The 21,784-nt window shown below is 40.4% G+C and overlaps 1 protein-coding gene across 2 annotated transcripts in view; it reads right to left on the reverse strand.

Moving 5' to 3' along the window:
* Window positions 1–10,450, reverse strand: part of KLHL8 (kelch like family member 8) — a 51,096-nt gene extending 40,646 nt beyond the window's left edge. The window contains exon 1 of one of the 2 annotated variants that reach the window (XM_043447755.1): window positions 10,301–10,450. The gene's annotated coding sequence lies outside the window, so the exon portion shown is untranslated. Of the gene's footprint in view, window positions 1–3,312; window positions 8,406–10,300 lie in introns of those variants that run through there. The other variant, XM_043447756.1, reaches the window with a different exon arrangement.
* Between the last annotated feature and the right edge of the window lie 11,334 nt (window positions 10,451–21,784).

Genomic DNA, 21,784 nt, shown 5'->3' on the forward strand with positions numbered 1-21,784 from the left:
CTGTCCATGGGATTCTCCAGGCAAGAATACTAGAGTGGGTTGCCATGCCCTCCTCCAGAGGGAAAAATAAAATGTATGCACAAACATAATCTAATTTCTTAAGTTATCCATATTAAGTCCCCCCCGCTGCCCCCCCAAAAAGATGAGTAAGACGTAATTCCTACTATTAAGGAGCTTGAGTCATCCATCTGGGACACAAACAGGTGGTCATAATACCGTGGTTAAGGCACAGTAGGGAGATACGCTGGGTAAGACGGGAGAATCTAAATGAGCCTTGGTGATCAAGAGGGCTCCCCATTAAAAACACAACAGCTTATATGTGCTCAAAGTTCCCATTCCATTTATCCAAGTATAACCTAGTTTCATACACTCTACTCCCTACCTTTCCCTCATACTGTCGGCCTTGCTTATCCAGCCACAGCAAGTTACTCACAGGCCCCATCATCTCACAGCCTCTTCTCTCACACCCTTGTTACTGCTGCAAGTTATCATCCCCAAATTCAAATCTGATCACATCACCTCAGTGCTTAAAAACGTCAATGGATAAAGTAATAGTAAGCAGAAAAAACTAGGTACAAATTATAGGATCTTTTAAAAAATGTATGTGTGATATGCTTCTAACTTGAACTGCTGTTTTCGAACCAATTAATGAATAAATTCTACAGCCTCTTTTTATTTGGTTACAGAGAAATTTATGGAGGAAGATAAGAAAATGTAAGTTTAAAACTGGCCACAGATCTTTAACACACGGGTCATACAAAGTATATTCCCAAAGCTCTTCAAATTCTAAGAAAAATGTCCAAATATTTCCTTTTACTATAGCTAGCATGTCTGTTTTTAACTAGGTTAAATGTTCTTATATATAATAATACTTCATAGTACTTTACAGTCCCTTATATAATGATCATATGATATACTTGTTGATTTTATAAGGCTTAAGAAGTAGCATGGTATAGGAGAAAAAACAGTGAGGTAAGTATTAGGGGAACTGGATTTTAACTAGTTGCATTATCGGGAAGTTACCTAATCTTTCATGTCTCAAGTTTCTTCATTTATAAAAGAACAGTGTTGGTCTAGGTCAAGGGTCAGCATCTTTTCCTGTAAAGGGCCAGACAGTACATATTTCGGGCTTTATGCCACCCAGACTCTGTCACAACTACGCAACTATGCCAGTGCAGTAGGAAAGCACCCATAGATAAATACATAAAGTAATGAGAGTAGCTGTGTTCCAATAAAACTTTACAAAACCAGCAGCAAGCTAGGCTTGGCCTAAGAGACCACAGATTTGGGTAATCACTATTTACAGCCAACCCCCAGTATCCTGAGGGATTAGTTCCAGGACAGGGCCCTTCATACCAAAATCCAAGGATGCTCAAGTCCCTTACATAAAATGGCATGCATGGTATTTGCATATAACCTTGTACAACCTCCTCTCATTTACTTCAAATCCTCTCTGGGGTCGCAAACAGTCAAACGCAACTTAGCAACTGAACAATAAACAACAATACCATGTAAATGCTATGTTATGTTATGTAAATAAGTCACCAGTTTGCAGCTAATTCAAGTTACGCTTTTTGGAATTTTCTGGAATTTTTTTCCTGAATGTTTTCATCTGAGTTTCCTCGAATTTACATACATGGAATCTGCGGATACAGAGGGCCTGTGTACTTCTAGTTCTAAACTATGAGAGCAGTTTTGTTTTTTTTTTTTCTATTTAAAAGTAACTTGTTGCCTTTCTTTTTAGAGAAGACTATACTCATATTTTGGGCTTCCCTGGTGGCTCAGGGGTTAAAGCATCTGCCTGAAATGCGGGAGACCTGGGTTCAATCCCTGGGTCGGGAAGATCCCCTGGAGAAGGAAATGGCAACCCACTCCAGTATTCTTGCCTGGAGAATCCCATGGACGGAGGAGCCTGGTGGGCTACAGTCCACGGGGTCGCAGAGTCAGACACGACTGAGCGACTTCACTTTCACTTTTCATAGTCATTATTTGGGCTTCCCAGGTGGCGCTAGTGGTAAAGAACCTGCCTGCCAATGTAGAAGACGCAGGTTCCCTGGGTTGGGAACATCCCCTGGAGAAGGAAATGGCAACCCACTCCAGTATTCTTGCTCTGAAAATCCCATGGACGAGGAGCCTGGCGGGCTCACCGAGTCAGACACGACTGAAACGACTTAGCACTATAGTCGTATTTAACACAAGGCACAAAAACTAGCAGTTAATAGCAGACTTAAGAGCCAGTTTTGAGAGTCCCATTAGCTGTATAGCCTTAGGCAAGTTATTTAAAACCACTCTGAGCGTACTGTTAAGACTACTGTGAAGAATAAATGAAGTAATATATGTAATGTATTAATACTTAGCCCTGCATCTAGTTCACAGTAAGCATTCAATAAACTGACACTATTACTTTTATAAATTATGTGATCCTCAGTCCTCAGTGAGGAACACAATTCTCCAATCAACATTTTTCCCAGCAGAGAAATACAATATGCTATATAGTGATCTACATTCAGATGCATTTTTCACTATAGCAAAAGATGAGAACTGGTTATATTGCTCTAAGCCTTTCTTAAAAAAAAAACAAAACAAAACTATCGATATAACCAGTGGTCCCCAACCATTTTTGGCACCAGGAACCTGTTTCATGGAAGACAATTTTTTCATGAACTGCAAACAGGGTGGTTTCAGGATGACTCGAGTGCATTACATTTATTGTACACTTTATTGCTAATTTAATTCTGGCACTGATATGACAGGAGGTACTGGTCCAAGGCCTGGAGGTTGGGGACACCTGGAGACAATAGTTAGCATTAGTTGAGTGGCATGTATGACTGTGTGACTCTGGTTAAGTTACATAATCTTTTATTAGCCTCAGTTTCTTCACCTGTAAAAAATGAGGAAAGTAGCAATACAAACTTCTTAAGATTGTTACAAGGAGTAAATGAGTTAATAAACTGTCTGGCACATAAGCTACATAAGCAAGTGCTATTATTTGAGTTAGATATTTCACATTTATTCATTCTGTTCCTCAGGATAATTCAAAGCAGTATTATTACTATATTTATAGTTGTTGATAGTAAGGCTCAGAGAAGTTAAGAAACCTACCCAAGGTCACACAGCTATTAAGTGGCAATGCCTAGGTCTCAACACAGGCTGAAGACAGCATTAATTCTGTCTTTGTATAAGGAGTGTAACTACATCTTTGCATGGTATGTTTAGATTATGGAACTAAAATATGGATATAATATTCTCCCCACACAGAAAATGTTTTTGAAATTTTTTAAAGTTTAAGAAAATACACATAAAATCACTGACCTTTTTCATTTGAAGTATAGTGAATTTACAATGTTGTGTTTCAGCTGAAGACCAAAGTGACTCAGTTACACACGGTTTTCTTTTTCAGATTCTTTTCCTTTATAAAAACACTGATCTTTTTAATATGACAGTATTTCCACAGGTAAAATTTTTGCTAAAATGACTCTTCTGTTTTCCATTTCTAATTAATTAAACTCACATTCATTATTAAAGAAATAAGCAATCCTCTGCAATAAAATAACAAAAGATGCAGCATAGTGACAAGTATATATATGCGGTACTATGCAAATGATGACATTCATCTCTAATTGATCTTTGAAATCTATATAGACCTCTCAGATTTTATAAAAAGTGCAAGTCTAGAGAGTTGAACACAATTCTGCTACTAATTTATAGACTAATTAGTCCCCAACTATTTACTTAAAACCGTGAACTATGAAAAGCATTCAGTATCAAATGAAAATACCAATATCAAAGAAAAAAGAAGAAACTCAAAAAAAAAGACAAAAACACATTACTCCACTGAATAGATTCATTCATAAGTTGGTATACCATCACTTGATCCACCTCATACTCTTTAGACCTTGTGACTGCTACCGGTAATTGACCCAGAAACAGAAGTTGGCTTCACACTGTAAAGTCTTATAGTTCAGCAACCTATCACTAACAAAGAAAATAGGGCAGTTTGATGTAGCTTACTTCCAAACTCTATTACAATAATGAACTCAATCTTAGAACTCTAACATACTTCTGAAATTCACAAAATGCAAATAAGATCAATTTTAAATGTCATAATTAAAATCACAAATCACAATCTAATCTACATAAGCTGATTATAAATTTCATATTCTTTCCAAACTAGCAGTGGTAAACCTTAAAATGATCATCAATTCAGATTCAATATAACTTCATACTCTGTGTTATATAAGAAATATCACACCAGAAATACACAATGTAAGTATCACCACCTAGCTTAGAAGAAAAAATACTTAATTTTCATTAGCATTTTAGTATTTTGTTGAGACAAGAAAAAAAAATCCAGATTTTAGGATAAACCAAGTTATCTTTTAACATTTCAAAATATCATTCCAATGTGCTGAATTGTACTAGGGTGCCATTCTTCGCCATGCAATCTTCTGCCCATCAATACTAGAGGGGTGGGGGGAAGTGTGCAAATTAACTAACAATAAAGGATCAATCAGTGGTATGTACTCCAGGTGTAAGCAGCAGCACTTTTACTGCTATCAACATATTACATAAAAAAATCAACCTCCAGTTCTAGAAGAAAAACAGGCATTCATGGTACTTCAAAAATTATGTGTATACACATACACACACAAAATTCTGTTCACTTTTTCTCAAAAACACTAATTTTGAAAACAATATGCAACAAATCTAGTACAGAAACCTCCTTAGATAACTGAAGTTAATGGTTGTTATCTAAATGGTTCAGTTAAAAAAGGTTGTGAACTCCTTTTAAACATGTTGAAAGCTGTGGGTCCTCTCCCCAGAAAAAAACACAAATACACACAGAATTCAGATTCTTGGAAGACCATTTTTGGTTCACACAGCCAAAAGTGAAAAGCTAATATTCTAAACCAGAGTTGTCTAGTTTTAGAACTGAGTTCAATACATTATCATATCCTGATGCTTCCAAAAGAGCCCTTCAGACAAATAATTAAAAAAAAAAAGCCTAATGAGTCACATTTTATATGGTTATGTCTTGAATATTGACATCAGTTTAAAAAAAAATGTGTATATTAAATGTTCCATTTCTTCTTCCTTAACTGGTTAGCACAAAACATATTTCTCAGAAAAGTGAAGAAATGGTCAAGCTAACGAGTTTTAGGATGGAAAAATAGGGCATTTTGTTATTCTAAGAGGCATTTCTTCTCCCTCATCTCTTTAGTTCTCAATATATAAAAATAATTAACCTTTGTTGAAAATTCAAATATAAGAAACCAGTTCAAATATCTGATGTTTTAATACACAAAAGCCATCTGAAATTAAGTTTTGGGCTTCCACAGTGGGTCAGACAGTAAAGAGCCTGCCTGCAATGCGGAGACTCAGGTTTGATTCCTGGGTTGGGAAGATCCTCTGGAGAAGGAAATGGCAACCCACGCCAGTATTCTTGCCTGGAGAATTCCAACATTCAAAATAGTCCCTTTAATCTTTTCAAAATGACAAACCCATTTTCAGTGCTCTATAACTCTTAAAAGGGGTCATTTGTCTAAATCCACAGAATATACAACAGACCAAGAGTGAACCTTAATGTACAACTCTAGACTTTGGGTAATGGTATATCACTGTAGGTTCACTGATTGTAACAAATGTACCTTTTTGGTGTGGGGATTTTGATAGTGGGGGAGACTGTGCATACATGGGGCAAAGCAGGGGGCATATGAGGGCAGAAGGTACATGAAATCTCTGTTCCCCTACTTAATTTGTTATAAACCTAAAATTGCTCTAAATGTAAAGTATTTTGATAAAGGGTGTGGGGTCTAATATATCTAATATTCACTTTCTTCTTAACAAATAAGGAAATAGTGTTTTTAAAAATTACCCTCAGCGGCTGTGAATTAAATTTCCTGCTGGGACACAGAATGTGCAATTATTACAGAATAGATTACAAAACCATCATTCAAAAAGACACATGTACCCCAGTGTTCACTGCAGCACTATTTACAACAGCCAGGACATGGAAGCAACCTAAATGTCCATCGACATATGAATGGATATGAAGATGTGATACATATGTACAATGGAATATTACTCAGTCATAAAAAGGAACAAAGTTCGGTCATTTGTAAAGATGTAGATGAACCGAGAGTCTGTCGTACAGTGTTCTCATTCTGACAACTCAGAGAACAAATATTGTATATTAGCACATGTATGTGGAACCTAGAAAACCAGTACAGATGAACTTATTAGCCGGGCAGGAATAGAGATCCAGAACATAGGAAACAGACATGTGGACACACAGAGGGGGAGAGGAGGGTGGGATGAATTGAGAGAGTATCATTGACACATATATACTACATGTATCAATAGCTAGTGGGAAGCTATTATACAGCACAGAAAGCTCGGCAATGACCCAGATGGATGGGACGGGGGTGGGGCTCGGAGGGAGGTCCAAGAGGGAGGAGATATATGTATACACATACCTGATTCACTTCGTTGTACAACAAACTAACACAACACTGTAAAGCTATTACACTCCATTTTTTTTTTTAAAGGGGTAGTGAACTCCTTTTAAATATACGTTGAAAGCTGTGGGTCTTCTCTCCAGAAAAACAGAAACATACACAGAATCCACAGAATCTTGGAAGACCATTTATGGGTACATCCATAGATCCAGGTTAAGAACCAGAGAAAGTAGAAATTTTCTCTTCCCTTTGACCCTCTTCCATAATTTTACCTCTAACTCACAAGAACCAACTAAATTATTCAGACAATGAATCCTCTTGTATAGCCCTTAAAAAAAAGTTTCATAGTACTTACATAAGCAGTTTTCAACAAAAAAAATCAACTGACAGCATTCTAAAATACAGCATGTGACTAACGATATCAATAAATGAGAGTGCCTTACAGTTTCTAAAATGACTTCAACTATTATAAAAATGAATATTTTACCCCCTTTTACATTTAAGGAAATAGGTTCAGAAAATAACATGCCATGGGCACACAGCCAACAAATTAAGAGCTGGTATTCTAACGCAGAACTGTCTAGTTCCAGCTCATTATTACATTTTGATGCTTCCACAAAAGCCTTTCAGACAAAGAAAACAGATTAAAAAAAAAAAAAAGCCTAATGGGTCACATTTTAGTGTAGTTATATCCTGAATACTGACATCAGTTTAAAAAAAAAAAAAGGATACTTTATTTTAATTTGACTATGCTGGGTCTCAATTGCAATATGTGGGATCTTTGGAGGCAACATTTGAACTCTTTGTTGCAGCATGTGGGATCTAATTCCCTGAAGAGGGATCAATCTTGGGCTCCCTGCCTTGGGAGCCCAGACAGAGTCCTAGCCATTGGACTACCAGGGAAGTCCCAAAATGTCTATTCTAAATGTTCCATTTCCTCTTCCTTCATTGGTTAACATAAAACATGTTTCTCAGAACAGTGAAGAAATGGTCAAGCTAATGAGTTTTAGGACTGAAAAACATGACATGTTGTTAATTCTACGAGGTATTTCTTCTTCCTCATCTCTTTAGTTCTTAATATATAAAAATAATTAACCTTTGTTGAAAATGCAAGCATAACAAACCAGTTTAGATATCCAAGGTTTCAAAACATAAAATTCTTGAAATTAATTTTCAGGACATTCAAAATAGCCCCTTTAATCTTTTCGAAATGACAAACCCATTTTCAGTTCTCTACAACTCTTAAAAGAGTTCTTGGTTTTCTGGAAAGGTCATTTGTCTAAATCCACAGAATATACAGTAGACACCAAGAGTGAACCTTAATGTAAACTCTGGACTTGGGGTAATGCTATATCAATGTAGGTTACTGACTGTAACAAATTTACCTTTTTGGTGTAGGGATTTTGATAGTGGGGGAGACTGTGCTTACATGGGGCAAGGCAGGAGCATATGAGAACAGAGGATTTATGAGAAATCTCTGTTCCTCCCACTTAAATTTGCTATGAACCTAAAATTGCTCTAAATATAAACTACTTTGATAAAGGGTATGGGGTCTAATATATCTACCTCACTTTCTTCTTAACAAGTGAGGAAATAGTGTCTTTAAAAATTACCCTCAGTGGCTGTGAATTAAATTTCCTGCCAGGATACAGAATGTGCAATTATTACAGAATATATTACCATCTTAGAAAATAATACTGATCTTATCAAATGTTAAAAGAATTAGCAGCTTTATAAAGAATCTAGAAAAATAATACTGATGATCCTATTTATAGGGCAGGAATAGAGACACAGACATAGAGAACAGACTTGTGGACAGAGGCCAGGAAGAAAGGTGTAGGATGAATCAAGAACAGCACTGACAAATACACACTATCATGTGTAAAACAGATAGCTGGTGGGAAGCTGCTTTAAAGCACAGGAAACTCAGCTAAATGCTCTGTGATGACCTAGAGGGGTGGGAGGGAGGGGATATATGCATACTTACAGCTGATTTCACATTGCTCTACAGCAGAAACTAACATAACGTTGTAAAGCAATTACCGTTGTTCAGTCAGTCGTGTCAGACTCTCCTGTGACCCCAGGAAGCCCACCAGGCTCCTCTGTCCATGGGATTTCCCAAGGAAGAATACTGAAGTGGGTTGCCACTTCCTCCTCTAGGAATCTTCCCCACCCAGGGATGGAACCCACGCCTCCTGCATTGCAGGCAGATTCTTTAACCGATGAGACACCAGGAAGGCCCCAAAGCAATTATACTCCAAATAAAAATAAATTTTTTTAAAAAAGATTTAAAAAGTATTGGCAGCTTGAAATGTTAATATGAACTTAAATGCAATAGCTGAGTATGGTATCCTAAAATTTCTTTTGATATTTATTTCTGTTCATGCTCTCTGTATCTTAAAGGCGATATATACAGTGACTAAAAGTCTGAAGCAGGTCACGGGATGAGTGACAAAAGAATGGGTGCTCATAGGGAGGAGGAGGAAAAGCTGCAGCCAATGAAATAACCCACCGCCTAGCTGAGGTCCTCTGCTTACCCAAGACTACCCTCTGGCAGGATCAACACTGGAGGGAGACAGAGGAAGAGAATTTCCTCAGTCTACCAGAAGGACACCAACAGTCCAACAATTAATTAACCTCTACGGGGGGTGGGTGGGGGGATGCAAAGAAAGAAAAAGTGCAACCAAAAAAAAAAAGAAAAAGTGCAACCAGCAGATAAAGCACCTGTGTCAACCTAGTTTCTTGCAAGAACCTTTTGCCAAAGAATCCTCCCGAAGCAGTATAACATAAGCATAAGCTAAAAGGGCCAAGCATAGTTACGCTATTAATACAGACGAAAAACAATCCTGAGAAAAAGTTCAATAGCCTACAAAAAGTCACCCGATCCAACACTGCCAGGTGGGAAAACATACAAAAACAAACAAACAAACCTTTTCAAACTCAGGCAATCCAAACGCTAGGACTGTCAAATCCAGTCAAGGACCAGCCCCAGGCTAGAAAAAGGATGTAGATAAATCGCCTCTCGCAGGGAAACCTGCAGGCTAACGAAGCCCAGAAGTGCGTGAAAAGGAGGAAAGAGCAGGCATCCCGGGATGTAAAACAACTCTACTGAGCAATGGCGCGTTTAGAAAGAGGCTGCAGTTTCTGGTCTCATACTCCAAGGCACTCTTCAAACCGGGGTGTTCCGCCCCCTCTCCCGCCCCCGCAGAGTCTCCATCTGAGGTGAGATGCAAGCCCCCAGCACCCGCCAACCAGACCCCCGGGGCCATAAGCCTCGCCGGCAGGCCAGTCCCAAAGGCTAGACTAACCCTCCGGACGGACGGACGGACAGCCAGTCCCCAGGGCCAGCATCCCGGACGGCGGCTGACCCCGACACCCGCGCCCGCCTCCCCGACCCTCGCGGGCGGCGCGTCCCTCACCGCGGGGCCCCAGCCCGCCGGCCCGCCCCGCCCCCACATGCCGCCCTCGCCCGGACCCTGCGAAGCACCTGCCCGCTTGTCTCTTCTTCGAAAGACCCTGAGGAACGATCCAGGCTGAGGGAGCCGGAGACCCGGGTTCCCTTCGAGGAACGCGACTACCCCCCACCAACCCCGCGCCTTGCCTCTCGCCACAAACCGGGAAGGGGGCGACAGGACCGTGCAGCGGCTGAAGGGGCCCAAAGCCTCCCGGCAGTGGAGTTTGGGTTCCTGCGTGCAGCACTCGGGGAGTTTCTCCGCCACAGGCGCGAGCCCCGGCGGCGCTACGATTTGGGCTCGGGGCTGAGGTGAGGGAGGACTTGGCACAAGCGGACAGCACCGCACACAAAGGGAAGAGGGAGTGAGGGGGGACGAGCGTCCGGTTACCTCAGTCCTCGGCTGGCTCCCTCCGCTCGGTTCCCCACCCCCGTCCCCGTCCCCGGCCTCGCCAAGGCTGCAGCCGCGCGGCCAGGTTCCCGCAGCCCGGAACGGCGCCGCACCAGCCTCGCGCGAGCACCCGACGGACGCGCGCCCCTGTGCGCGGCCTCGCCGAGCCCAGCCGGCGCCCGGCGTCCTCTCGCCCGCGCCTGCGCACAGCACTCTGGGTAGTGTGGTTTCCAATTACCTCCTCCTGGGGGACCGCCCCCGCCCCGCCTGCCCTCGGAGCCCGGCTTGGGCTCGGGCGCGGGCGGCGGGAGTTTTCACCCAGCTGGGGAGTGTTGTCCTGCCTGATGCTGGCAGAACCGGGGCCTGGCTGGCGTCCTCAAAACACAGGTTTAGATAGGCCACCGCATGATTTACCTCCAAAGTTATCCGTTTCTTCTCTTTTGTGGCTGTGCCAGAAGTCCCGTCTCGCTCGTGGTGAAGGATCTTAGGGTTTCTGTCATTTAAAGAAGGAAAGAAGGGACCTCTACTTTTGTTCCTGGCAATTTCTCCACAGGCTCTGCAAAAGAGATATATTGATACAAAACACCTGGTGTTTATATAACTACTTACCCATAAGTAGTTGGTAAGACCAAGGAAGCAGTTGACAGACCTGAGCACTCACGGATAAAAACCATTGCAAGTGAAAATGATGTTGAAATCAACTAATCTTTCAATAAAGTCAATGAAATGTTGGAGGGGGTAGATGAGCGAGCAAAGAAAAAAAAAATTTGAAGACTAAAATCTTTTGTTAGAGCAATCTCTAGCCTTCACAACCCTAGGAATCTATTTCAGAATAAATTCAATCCTGGTACATTTATAAATATTAATACATAGGTTTCGATTGATTTAGCTAGAAAAGAGCCTTTAGAAAAAAAAAATTGCATCTTATGTAAAAACCCCAAGGTAACTATTTGAAATTTCAATTCTGGGGGGCGGAAATCACTTTTCCATTTTAAAATAGCAGAGATAGAAATAAATCTTAGTACGTCAGAATATTTTTCTTCAGGACATTATGTTTTGAAATTTTAGTATGAACGAACAAAGAAAAGTGGAGCAAGACCAGTTTTAGTGTGCACACACACACACAAAAAGAAATTGTAAAATTTGTCTGGAAGTATGATGTAATACTGTGTATTTCATAAGGCCATATTCTAATATAATTTTTTTTATAATTTGAACTTCTTAATTGCATGTTCAGGGTCCCCTAAAAAATGCTTATAGAACTGCTCTTTTTTCACTTCTAATAGACATATAAAAAACTGCTTGTACTTACTAACTACATCAAAGAAATCAGCACAGTATTTCAATATGGTTTCCATTTGTTTTTTCAAGAATATTTAGTGAGCACTTAGTATATGACATACACTGAGTTAAGAACTGGGAAATACATAGTGAACGAAACTGAATAGGTCCTACCCTTGTGGAGACTTAACAGCTAGTGGAAGAGACAGAACTAAACACATAATGACAAATAAAAAGGATACAAGGACTTCCCTGGTGGTCCAGTGGCTAAGACTCTGCATTCACCTTGCAGAGCACCCAGGTTCGATCCCTGGTCAGCACACTAGATCTCACATGTTGCAACTGAAAGATTCTGCATTCTGCAACTAAAACCCCCACACAGCCAAAGAAATTTTTTTTTTTTTTTAAAAAGGTATGCAGAGGGTTGGGCTTCCCAGGTGGCACTAGTGGTAAAGAACCAGCCTACCAATGCAGGAGACGTTTAAGAGGCCTGGGGTTGGCTCCCTGGGTAGGGAAGATCCCCTAGAGGAAGTCATGACAACCTACTTCAGTATTCTTGCCTGGAGAATCCCATGGATAGAGGAGCCTGGAGGGCTATGGTCCACAGGGTCACAAAGAGTCAGACACGACTGAAGCAACTTAGCACATGTGCATGCACATACATGCATGTGCAAGGGGAGTGGGGAGCATATAAGGTATACTAATCTAGAATTTTTTGTTGGGAGAAGGGCGGTCAGGCAAAAATGCAATGGAATTTTCAAATCAAATAACAATAAACTGGGGAGAAATCCTCCCCTTAAATGTGATATATCCACAACAATGCTCTCAAATAATTATTTTAAAAAATAGTATCTTACTAAACAAGATACATCTTGAGGGGATTCAGAACGTGTTACCCCAAAACATAACACCTTGACATACTGAATAGCTTCAGTATCCTTCAATATCTAAACTGAAGGAATCTGATAAAACAGCAAAAGCAGGAAGGTCTCTCCAACCCCCCAATCTTCTTCCCCCAAACTGGTCATCAAACTCCCATATCAAAGGTACCCTCCCTATATCAGGAGAAAACTATAGACATTCATATTGCCAGAGATTGAATTTAGGGCTGAGAAATCTGTATAAACATACTTAAGCTAACCCTTTTCTTCCTAGTAATTCCTTCGCCATTTATGAACCCTTGACCAAACGCCACTGTCTTGCCAATTCTTCACAAATTTATTATTTGTCTGGAAAGTGAAAATATTAGTCCTTCAATCATGTCTGACTCTTTGAGACCCTGTAAACTGTAGCCCTCCAGGCTCCTCTGTCCATAGGATTCCCAGGCAAAATTACTAGAGTGGGTTGCCATTTCCTTCTCCAGGGGATCTTCTAAATCCAAAGATGGAACCCGAATCACCTGCATTGGCAGGCAGATTCTTTACCTCTGAGTCACCAGAGAAGCCCTCCCATATACATGTAAAAATTTGATAAGATTTGTATGCTTTTATCCTGTTAATCTGCATTTATTTGCTTAATTTTCAGAGACCCTAGGAGAGTCAAGAAAAACTTTTTCCTCTGCTGCAACCTCAATGAATGAAAAGATCACACATTTCCTAAATATGACCAAGATATCTTCTTAGCTTTATCCATTCCTCCCTAGCTCCATTTCAGAATTAACAGAACTACTTAATAACCTAATTAATAAGAGACTTACTCATTAGAGACTCCTTCCTTTTCTAAAATTCCATGAATTAAAACTGGAAAAGATCTGACCTCTGTTGGTTCACTGTCAGTTGTACTTTGGTCCAAATAAATTACAAAGTTTTAACCTCAATTGACATTTGCATTTTAAGTCTTTATCTCTAATCTGGAATGAAAGGCTTTATAATATCCAAAAGAATTTCAAATGTGGCCTGCCAAGCGATCTGGAAATATTAATGAAGGGGACCATTTAATTTTCATTTGCAGTGGAGGCAAAGCTTTCAGTCACTGGGCAGTTCCCTGGACAGCTGTCTGACTATGAAAACTTCCTTGAATATCCTGAACAAGCAAGACAACACCTTCCCGTCCAGGTCAGAGTCACTGGATTGCAGTAACCTTTCTTCCTACCCTTCCACTGCTATTAATATTTTATCACCCATTCCTCATCCAATCTTGACTGGGGTTTCAGCTCCACTTAACAACAATCGCGTCCTGCATTCTGCCCCACAAATGGTTGCCTTTTCTGGCCTCAGTGCAGTGGCCTAACTTAACCTATTTTAACTACTTTATGACAGTCCTTTCATCCATTACCCGTGCCCTTAATCTGACATAGGTATCTCTAAGCCTTTGCTGATCTTTTCCACCCTCATCTCTGAGATATTTAAGATTCCCTAATTTCTCTCTGGGCCTTTGAAATTGCTGGCCTTCTGTCTCCCTCTTTGCCTGGTAAAGCCCTGCTTGCCTTTCAGTATCAACCCAGGTATTGTTTTCGTCAGGAAGCATATCCTGGTTACAGTTCCCCTCCTCTTTGTTCTGTGTTAATGCTTTCTGTATATGCTCACATTACAACCTATTTTTGCTTCTCAAATAGCACTTATCAGTGAGCATTTTAATTAGGTAGCCTTTCATTTGTCTGATAGCTTCCTAAATAGAAATTAGGAACATGGTACTGGATATAAGATGGCTGATTAACAAATACTTAGAAAATAAATGGATGCATATCAACTTTGGGCAGTAAAGAAAGTGTGGAAGTGAAACTCGCTCAGTCAGGTCCGTCTCTTTGTAACCCCACGGACTGTAGCCTAACCAGGCTCCTCTGTCCGTGGAATTCTCAAGGGCAAAACAGTGCAGTGGGTTACCATCCCCTCCTCCAGGGGATCTTCCCAATCCAGGGATCAAACCCAGATATCCCGCATTGCAGGCGGATTCTTTACCATCCGAGCCGCCAGGGAGGCCCAAGGATACTGGAGCTGGGTAGCCTATCCCTTCTCCAGGGGATCTTCCCGACCCAAGAGTCAAACTGGGGTCTCCTGAATTACAGGCAGATTCTTTACCAGATGAGCTAAAAGAAGGATCCTGCAAGTATTTTCTGTAAAGCAAGTATTTTAGCTTGTGGACCTTGAGGTCTCTATTGTGGCTACTCAACTCTGCTTCTTAAAGCATGATGGCTAATTCTCTATGGCTAACTGGTGGTTCCATAATATCTATGTAATAAGGAATCTGAGTTCCTTGAATGACTTGAATGGAAGGAGTTGGGGTGGGGGGTGGGTGCAGCTTCGGCTAGAGGGCATCACTTGAGGATATGTTTACACAGCAGCTACTGTGTTCTTGTTTAGAGTGATTATTTTGGGGTCATTTGTGGGTGGGTCAACAGATGGAGCTAAAGCAAAAGGCATCTTTGGTATAGCCCTTGCCAGTTGCGCACGAAATACTTTTTTTTTGAAAATTATCTGTGTTGGTGAGTATTTAAACTTGGGTTTGCCTCCTGCCCCCCACCACACACACACTTTTAACATTTCACTCTGGCTGTTCCATTCTGCCCAAGTCGGATCACTTTCCATTTCCCGTGAACCTGCCTAGACATGGTCATGCTTTCAAGCTGCCTTTGGCGGGGGAGCTGTGGAATCGTCTTTAATGTGACAGGAACAGTTCGCCTCCATCCTACCACACTCCAGCTTCCTGATGGCTCAGCCTGTAAAGAATCTGCCTGCGGGAGACATAGGAGATACAGGTTCAATCCCTGAGCCAGGAAGGTTCCCTGGAGAAGGAAATGGCAACCCACTCCAGTATTCTTGCCTGTAAAATCTCATGGACAGAGAAGCGCGGTGGACTACAGCCCAAAGCGTCACAAAGAGTGGGACATGGCTGAGCAGCTAAATGCACACACACTGCCACACTCCAAAAGCCTCTTGACTTTATCAGAAAAACACATTTAGAGAAACTTTTGTTTTCCAGTGTTTGAAATGTGTGCAACACACTTCTGGGCCAAGTTGTATCCGTATGTGCTGTAGAAAGTGGCACAGTGATACAAATGTAATAATTGTGTTTCAGTTCCAATACTATTGCAAGTGCCTGATCTCTATGAAAACTGCTGTAGATCTGTATTACATTAGTTTTCTGATATCTTCACATTCTCACAGAAATCTATGAAAGGTTTTTTTTTAATTTTTAAAAAAAATTATGTTGCAAAATGACAGATCCTGCTAGCTGCTTAAACAGTATCTTCTTGCCTTCTTCATTAATAAAGGCCCGTGTTTTTTTTTTTTTTTTTTTTTTTTTAAGGAATGACTAGGTACCTAGCTAATAGGTTGTCAGGCTCCCTGACAGGCTAAGTTCTATTTATAAGGTATAAGTACAAAAGTTGCTTGGGACTTTGGGCGGGATGGCTGCTTAAAGGGAGTTGATTCAGCTGGAAGATACCTCTCTTATGCTTCTTTCCTTCTTACTGGAAGTAATGGCTGGAGTTTTAGCAGCTCCTTTAGACTATGAGGTTATTTGAGGGTAGCAATCATGTGTAGGATGGTGGAAAAATGACAGAAAGAGCCATTAAGAGTGGTCCTTAGTGACCACCGAACCACTCCTGCTCCAAGCCTTTTGGGGTTGGAAGTTCCAGTTGTGAAAAGGATAATATTTGTATGTGATAAACAAAATGTGGGTCCTTCTAAATGTTAGAACTGGCACAGTGGCCTGCCCAGGCTTATAGGCTTTCTTTCTATATGAATTAGCAATTTAGGACTACGCTTTCACTGGGCCAGTGGAGAAGGAAGTTCATCAGTCAAGAGCCACGAAGAGATGAGCAGATGAAAATCATTGATTGAAAGAGGTAAACTAGGATTGAGTAACCGGACAGGGTATGTGAATTTACTTCACCAGGCCTTGACCATTTTGCATAGAACCCTTAAGACAACGCGTGGAGGTTATCATGTTTCAATCTTGTAGTAATGATGTAATTCTTTCCCCTAAATGGTTGCTGGCTCTCCTGTTACCACACTCATGCACTCATAATTCTTGCTTAGATGAAGCTCACATTTTTAGACCCTCTTTGTTAAGTGAGTCTCTTTGGGAGTTTATCAGCCAATGTTGAAAAAGGGAAATTGTTAAAATGGCACTTCTTTTTCAAGGAAGCAGAACCAAAAGAAAACCTTTCAGCCAATTTCCTCAGAGGCAAAACTGGATTATTAGAATTGAATAGTCTGTTGTTCAGCCTCTCTGGGAAGTTTCAGTTGCTGCTTGATCTTCAGCTGAGCCCCGAGGCAGAAACACAGAGGGTACTGGATTTGTGCCTGCCTGGCTGGAGGGAGGTACCACAAAAAAGACTTGCTTTTATATGCTCACAGCTGTTGAGAAGAAAACAAATGAGGCCAAAGAGGGCTCAGGACAGAAGATATGGGATCATCTTTGGTTTGCACTGCATTGGCAAGAAGTTATTTACATGTTAGTCAAGAATTTTAAGACTTCACTCAGATTATTACCCTTAAATCTGGAGTACCATTTTTCTTTAGAAAATTTTTAAAAGAAATGTCCAGCTTACCTGCCTCTACTTCTCAACATGAACCTTCTCCCTCAAGTTCTGCCAAAAGTTCTGCTCTTCTCTCCTCCCAAGCAGCCCACTTTCACCCTCTCAGGAAGGCTGCTGGCAGAGAACTCCCAGTACATTTAATGAGCCGTTTGAGGCAAATTTAATAAAGGTGTGAACAGGTTCTAAGAAAAGCTAAAAGGACCCATGCAGTACTCCTGAGCTAATAAGAAAGAAACTACCAGAACCCAGAGAGGAGGGAAAGCTGTGTGTAGAGACCTGCTGACTATAATAAAGCCTTGATGAGTCCCTGCAGGAAGGATGCTAGGACAGAAATACCCTAATCTCCCTCTCCTTTCTTTTTGGTCCCTCTCAGTTCCCCAACCAGGAATCAAACCCGCATCTCCTGCTTTGGAAATACAGAGTCAACTACTGCACCACCAAAGAAGTCCCCTTCTCCTCTTTGATTTACCAATGACACTGCCTGCCAAAGGCTGCTTCTGGAAGCCAAAGGACAAGGAAGTCTGTTAATTTTGTTCATCAACGTCAGTTTTTCTGGCACAAAGCTGGATAGAGAAGAACGAAGAGGGATCTAGAGAGACAACTGGAAGATATTCAGCCACCTGCTCTGACATTTTTTGCTCAGGCTGGGCTTATCATCTAGAACGCCCTCATTTTCAGTTGTCATATAATCCTCTGGTATGGTCTAGGATTCAAATATATGACCTACTTTTAAATACAGACATCCCTCTCTCCTGGCTAGCGTTTTCAGCTGTATCTTTCCCACTGACACTTAACTATATACAGCTGTTATTGCCACTAAATGTTTCAAAGATATGTAAGTAGCCCGTTAAATCGTAAGCTCTAGGAACCAGAATTTGTTATGCTCCTTTTCAATCTCCAAAGCACCTAACATGTGTTCAGCACAGACCAGTTGAAACAAATTGTAGTTTTCTTATTTCTTTCCCTTTTTTTTTTTATCCCCACCCTCTACCTGCCCCAGAGGGGCTTCCCAGGGGGTGCAGTGGTTGGAAAAAAAAAAAAAATCTGCCTACCAGTACAGGAGATGTGAGTTCAATCCCTGGGTTGGGAAGATTCTCTGAAGGGGAAAATGGCAACCTAGTCCAACATTCTTGCTTGGGAAATCCCGTGTACAGAGGAGCCTGGTGGGCTGTATCCATGGGGTCGAAAAAGAATCAGACACGACTGAAGGACTGAGCAGAAACCTGCCTCAGTAGCTGCTTATACCATCACATTATTTTGTGGGCACTCTAAGGAGGAAAAAATAAAATACTTAAAATCAGCATTACGAAGTACAAGAAGTGGAGATGTGGGGTGTTTCTGAAGTTGAATAGTGGAGCATACAGGTCAAAGGTAGGCTTTCATCAGCAGACACCTGCAACTCTTAATCTTTTTTCCTGTCTGCCTCATTAGTCCAAGGGCAGGGGAGGCTAAAAGTGTGGGGGAAGCTTGCTGTCTCATCTGCTCCCAAGTGGTCTCAAATAGTGACTGAAGGGAGTTGGTGACTAAAAAATCAAGCAACCTCACCGAAATGATGGAGATGGGGGCAACTCTGAAGTAGCTCCTAAGAAGGTTCCCAGAACCCCCTGGGACCCACAAGGATGATCTGCATAAAAATTCACACTTCATTAGCTTCCTTCCCTTACTTCTTCTGTCTTTCTGCTGCCGCGAGTGCTTCCTAGAAACACCTCCCAAATGAAACACTTACTTAAATTCTTCAAGTTTACTTCTAAGATAGAATAATGTGACATCACCAGTGATATTCAACCCACTTGTGGTAGGAATATGCAAGGATGCACTTTTTTTGATATAGTTTCTCTGTCCTGATATTTTCCTCTTTCTTGGCTTTCATGGTATCTAAACATATTATTGATCCACCTGAGGAAAATTACAGATTTTTTAAATACTAAAAATAAAGTTAGTATTGTCTTATCTTTTTATAACAGCAGCATATCTTTATTATTGAAAATAATACCGCTGTTCTGAAATAGCGACTGTTAATATCTTGCTGTGTGCCCTTTTGGAACATTTTCTTTACATGAATTAATGTGGGTCTTTTTAATTGCTTTTTTCCCCACTGAAGAATATATGTTGAATAACTTGACAAGTCAAAAAAAAAATACTTATGTTTAATAACACTCAAAATGACTGCCAGGACTTCCTGGCAGTCCAGTGGTTAAGGCTTGCCACTTCCACTACAGGGGGCACAGGTTCAAACCCTGGTCAGGTAACTAATTTCCTGCAAAAAAATAAAAATGATTTCAGGATGTTTCATTGTATGGACTTACTACTACTATTCTTCTAATCAAGCTTTCAGTTTTAATTATTTTGAGTTTTCCAGCTTTCAAAAAAAATTGTCTATAGGTTGTATAACATGTAACTAAATCATCAAGATACTTCCCCAAAGTGGAACTGCTACATAAGAGATCACATAGATTCAAAAGATTTCTGACATCTTACATAGGTGGCTTCTACCCGCAAAGTATGAGACTACTTCCTGACAGTTCTATCATCTCTATTTTCTTCTTTAAGCCTTTGCCAATAATAAATTTTATTTCTCTCCTACTATCAAAGATGAACTTTTAAATATTCCCATTGGCCATTCTTTCTTTAATGATCTGGCTTGCTTCTGTACACAAAGACAATTATAGGAAGACAGTGCCGCTGTAATACTAGCTGAGGTTATGATCTCATTGCTTTTTGTTAATTGGCTGGTTATTCTACCTTCAAGAACAGACTTGTCTAAGAACGGCCTCTGACCGCTCCTTGCTTCAGGTATCTAATTTACACTGAAGTTTAACCCTGACCCCTGTACCAGTGACTTTCCACATCAGTCTTTCTGTGGCTCTCCATTGGCTTTCCTATCAATATTCAGTTTCAGCATGTTGAGTCCTGACTTCCAATCTGTTACCATCGCCAACTTTCTCAGTTCTATCTAAACTCTCCTGGACTCCAGAATTTGAAATAGCAGAACTTCTTTTTAATCTTTTTTCTTTTTTGTATTCAAATGCAATCAAACATGACTATGCAGTTTCTTTGTTCACAATATTTCACAGGTTTTCTCCTAAAGCTTTATTTCTACCATTGTGACTCTAATTTAGACCCACCACATTCTGTCAAGTGGAGAAGAAAATGGCAACCCACTCCACCATTCTTGCCTGGAGAATCCTACGGACCATGGGGTCGCAAAGAGTCAGAAACAAATGAAGTGACTTAGCAGCAGCAGCAGCATTCTGTCAGGAGGACTTCTCCCTTTAGGGCTAAAAGAGCTTTACACACACAATTTTCATAATTTTAAAATAATTAAATTTATCTTATACATAGCAGTATATGTGTATACATAAGATATAAAGAATAATTAAAGTCTTACTCTGAGGGTTCCTTTCCAAACACGTTCCTTTCTCTCTCTCTCAGAGGTAACTACTATCCTGAATGTATGTTTTTCATTTCCATATATTGCTTTGCAGTTTTACCCTTGCATTTAGCTTGCATGCTTTTGACCTTTAAATACGCAATATCATATTATACATATTTTTTTTTGCAACTTGCTTTTCTTGCTCAACATTGTATGTAAGATTTGTTCTTGTTGATGATTTATTCATTTTTTACTACTGTGTAATACTGCACTGGATGTGTGTACCATAATTTACTCAACTCCTCTGTTGATAGCTGTTGAGTTATTTATGTTTTTTTTTTTTTCCTATTACAGACTGTGCTGCTACGTACACTTGTGGTTTGTATAAGCTTACATAGCAAAGGCAAGAGCTAGGTGGAATTGCTGATTTCACAGTGTTCATGACTTTGATGTCACTGTGTATACGTACTCAGTCACTGAGTGCTTTCCAACTCTTTGCAACCCTATGGACTGTAGCATGCCAGCTTCCTCTGTTTGTGGGATTTCCCAGGCAAGAACACCGGAGTGGTTGCCATTTCCTCCTCCAGGGGTCCCGACCCAGGGACTGAACCCGAGTCTCCTGTGTCTCCTGCATTGGCGGTGGATTCATTACCACTGAGCCACCTGGAAAGCCCCTTGATGTTTCTAGATAATGCCAAGTTGTATTCCTATACAATTATATCAATTTACACTTTTAAGAAAAGTTTCTGAGGATTTCAGTTGTCCCACATTCTGGTCCACATTTAGTTTTGCCAGATTTCTTAACTTCTGCCAGTCTGTTAAATATAAAATAGTGTCTCCTGGTTTTAATTTGTTGGTTTTTTATTTTTTAGACTTTTGTTTTTGATGTGGACCATTTAAAAAATCTTTATTGAATTTGTTACAATATTGCTTCTGTTTTATGTTTTGGTTTTTTGGCCTTGAGGCATGTGGGATCTTAGCTACCCCACCAGGGATGAATCCTTCACCCTCTGCTTTGGAAGGCGAAGTCTTAACCACTGGACTACCAGGGTAGTCCCTCCTGATTTTAATTTGAATTAATATAGCTGTGAATGAGATGTTAATGAACAAATGTTTATTACCAATTCAGATTTTCTTTTCTGTAGAATTCGTGCTCAAATTTTTCCTTTTCTTGTGGATTTTTGTTCTTTTTACTGATTAGTTTTTAGGAGTAACCTTTATTATTCTAAATACTAATACTAATCTGTTTATTATCTGAGTATTAAACATCTCCTTCCAGTTTGTGGCTTGGCTTCTTACTTTTTAATGATATCTTTTGATAACCAGTTTTAAATTAGAATGTAAGTAA

This window comes from Cervus canadensis, chromosome 26 (genome assembly GCF_019320065.1).
Source record: "Cervus canadensis isolate Bull #8, Minnesota chromosome 26, ASM1932006v1, whole genome shotgun sequence".
Taxonomy (NCBI): domain Eukaryota; kingdom Metazoa; phylum Chordata; class Mammalia; order Artiodactyla; family Cervidae; genus Cervus; species Cervus canadensis.